Raw genomic sequence first — 4180 nt, forward strand, 5'->3', positions numbered from 1 at the left:
TTTATCCTCACATCTGAAATCGGTTGTATTTATTTAAATAAAAATTATGTATAAAGCTTGCTAGCAACAGGTATTGGATAGTAACACATACACATTAATGGTAAACCCTATCGCTATGTACAGTTATTTCTCTTACAGTTACCAGAACCTATTACTGTCTAAAAATTTTTTTACTCTTTATAGGGTAGATTCTAAATCCTTTCTACCATCTTTCCTGACGATAAGAGAGTTACTATGGGTTTTGCTGGAAGAATTCTACTGAAAGAACTATGCTGTCCTTAAAAGCCAGGCAGCCCTAATGCATGCAAACAGAAAAACAATTGTGATCAAACACTTTGCTTGATAGGTATCATCAACAAAGGAAACAACTAAAGATGGTTTTAAAAAAATAAATTGCTAAGTGTTCTGTAATGCAAGCAGCAATAAGCCATTTTAAGTTCCAGTGTAAGTTAATTTTCCAGAAAGCAATAGTATGTTCTCAAGACAAGTTCAATTAAGAGACCAGAATTTTAAAGACCAGTAAAGCATCATTCTGTAATGGCATTATATCTGCTGTGGTCAAAAGTAGCCACATTTATAATGCTGTACCAGGTAGTATCACTAAATACAAAAAAGATCCTTACCTGGACTTATTTTTTCTGCTGTATCTTCTTCATCAATCTGTCCCTGTGAAAAATGGAGGAGAAAGAAGTGAAGAGTTCACTCAAAGAAGTGAAGAGTTGCACTCCTCCTGCCCTTTTTGCACACTGTAGTATCTACAATCAGAAAAGAGGAAGGCATGGAAAACATTTTTATCCATAGCTGTTAAAAGAAAACCTTAGGACTTGCAATTAAGAGCAAAACATTTACATAAGTCACTTTTCTTGTGTTACTACGTAAAATTTACTTTCTTCTATTAGGAAGGCTGTTTCTTAAAGCAAGGGGTAGGGGGACAGAAAACTATCTTCATACTAAGAACACTTTTTTCTTCCCAGTTCCATTTGTTATTCCTCAGTATAATGAAGAAAAAGAAAAAAAAAAGGCAAAAAAAAAAAAGCGCTGAAATTTAACAACAAAAAGATAATGTTCATTATAGAAACGACCAACTCTGTTAATTTAGTCACCATTTTCTTGACCTGGATCTGTCTCTTCCATTAACTGCAAACTACAGCACTCTTCTTTTTCCTTTTTATTGCCAGAGCACAGGAAAAATATTTTTCTTGGTAGCATAAGTACATCACCATTAGTCTAATGACTAAGAGTGTGCAGATGTCAGGAGCTGAAAAACCAGATTTTTGCATAATTGAACATATCTTGTGACTGTTTCGTAACTCTAAACACTAGATGCTGCTTTAAATTACTGATCAGATAAATATGGTCATTAGAGACACCAAGGTATTTGACAGTTCATGCACATTGCATGATCCTCAAATTCTATCCAGCTGCCTCATCTGCTAGCTTCTATCTACTGAGAAATATTCTGTGGTATAATCTTAGAAATCTCTGTCTCCTATATCCAGTGGGGTAACAGACACAATTTGTGCTCCCATCTTAGAGGGAGAAGGGTTCATAAAAGGTTTCTCTTTCTATTTCTCCCATTTATAGGAATGAGACTATCTAAGTTTCTAACAAAATCAGCATGATTTCGCTACGTGATTGGGACCTTCCCTCAATAGCTCACTGACCAGGGAATCCCTACTATATGTGAGAAGTCTGAAATTCAGATCACTGGAAACCTAATCCTTCTCACTACATCCCCCTTTAAAATAATCTGTATCTTTAAGATACTATGCTTATAATTGGCTAAAATTACAAGATGGACATAAGATACTACATGGATACAAGAGGGAATGGAACTTAAATTTCAAATAAATAAGTCACTATCAGCAACTACGTATCTGTAAATCTAATTCTGAAATTTGTCTAGCCTCTCTATGTATTATTCACACACTCTATGTATTATGCACAGAAAGTTTGAGTTTAAAGGTGTTTTAGAGAGAAAACACACCTTTATCAAAAACTCAATGGAAATATCAACATCACGTTACTTTCAGACTAAAAACATCGAGTAACTTCAACCATCATAATTGGAAATTACTCAAGCCTGAGAACAATATTTCATCTTTTCAAGAAACAGATCCTGCAAAACAAAATCATACAATACATAACTAGATCATGTCATCCACTGATGAAGAATTCTATTGAATTTGATATAAAGTACCTTTTGACTGTTTGAACTTAGGTTAAAACTCTCACACAGACAAATTACGACACTTAATTACGGAGCTTACTGCATCTTCTGGTTGTGGTTCACTGCCCAATAGCTGACACTGACTAGAAGGGATTCTGAAACAAATAGTGATGCCGATGATCCTCCATTAGAACCAGGAAACGTAAACCACCAATTCACACAGAAAACCCCACAAAACACAGAAAATTCAACTGTGCACATAACAGCAAATAGGTATGAACAGAGACATCAAAATAGTCACCTGAAGGCAAAATCTCCATCTCTGGAAAGCAGGAAATGGAAAACATGTCAGATGGAGCACAGGTATGATATATTTTTAGTTTCCTTAAAGATAGCAACACCATAGGAATAGAGGATATCTCTTTTCGGCATAATAAAAATAAACACAAATCATAAGCACGGCACAAAGCTGGTATTAACAGAAATCAGCTGTTATTTTTGCCTCCCTAGCACATAACGTGAAATAAGTTTTCCAAGTAACTTCTGAGTTAAAAATAAACAGTTTCTCCTCATTAATGCAACTTTCTGAAATTTGGTAAGCCTGCATAAGTGATAGCATGACAGACCAAATTTCTCAATACAAAATCCCAGTTCTTCTACATTAAGAATCTGATTTTCTCTTAAGCCCTCAGATGTGCACATCGCCCTGGAGCAACAGTGCTACATACAAATGATCAGAGCACAAACCACATGGTACCTTTGCCTCTGCTTGAAACAGATTCATCACTGATCAGTGCCTGGGAAAACTGTTCTGCTTTTGGTGCAAAGGCCCTTCAGCCAGCCTTCTGTGGGACAGCCACGGGACAGCAGCACGGAACCCTCAGATATAAGTGCACAAGTACAGTCCCTCGATGAGCCCTGGCATTTGTTGAGGCACTGGTGCCAAATACAACAAAACCCAAAGTATACTTTCTGTTCTGTGTATAAATCTTGAGTCTTTTGGGGAAATAAGTTTGTGAGTTCAAAAGGAAGCCAAGCTAATCAAAACCGTCTTGCTTATGTCTTTCAGGTAAATATCTTTGAAAAATGTGGTACCGGATAAAACAGCAAATTCAGCAATGGTTTCCATCGCAGTCAGTCATTCAGATAAGGAGACCTGACTTGATCACATCATAAGGACTTACAGATGAATGAGAGCTTTATTAGTGGATGGCCCTTCAACAAACAAAAGCTGAAGCTGAAACAAATCAAATGTGGAATAAAAAGTGGCACACAAATTTAACAGGATGGACAATTAATTACTGAAACAATTTGTTAACACTTGTGGCCTTCTCAAATACTCAAAATCATGTGTTTGGTTACATCAGACCTTTCTTTTCTAATTCCCACCAAGCTCTATATACATACATACACGGTTTGAGAACTGGTAGCAGATTTTCATAGAACAATATTTCTTGGTAACATGCAATTGGAGAAGTAAACCAATTATTAACCCTGATGCTTACAGCTCATAAATGATATTTCTTACAAGTTTATGTAATGGAGGCAGTTCATTGCTCAGCAATAAAATTTCATACTCCTTGGTAATTCAAGCATTTGCATCAGATACACTTGCAAGGAAAATTATTTGCAGAGATTTCTGTTTACTACAGCTTCAACTTCAGAGAATTTGTGATTCTGCCTCCTACTTGTAACCTAAAGTGGCATACAAGGAGTGGCATCCCCACAATTTGGGAAACACTATAACCTCTGACATATCACATCAAGAGCTACCTCTAAATAATGCATACACGTTTATTATGATGCAAACCCAAATGCATCCTTCATGGGTTGAATTAATTTAGCTGCTAGCCAGAAGCTTCAGGATTCTCCTTAATTTCAAGACCTAGATGAGATTCCAGGAATATCTTCTAAAATATCATACCCCCAGAACATCGGTAACATGGGACAGCCAGCAAAAAGAAAAATAGTGGGGAAATACATCTTGTGTGTTACACTCGGAATGCAGAA

This window comes from Falco biarmicus, chromosome 4 (genome assembly GCF_023638135.1).
Source record: "Falco biarmicus isolate bFalBia1 chromosome 4, bFalBia1.pri, whole genome shotgun sequence".
In the NCBI taxonomy this organism is placed as follows: Eukaryota; Metazoa; Chordata; class Aves; order Falconiformes; family Falconidae; genus Falco; species Falco biarmicus.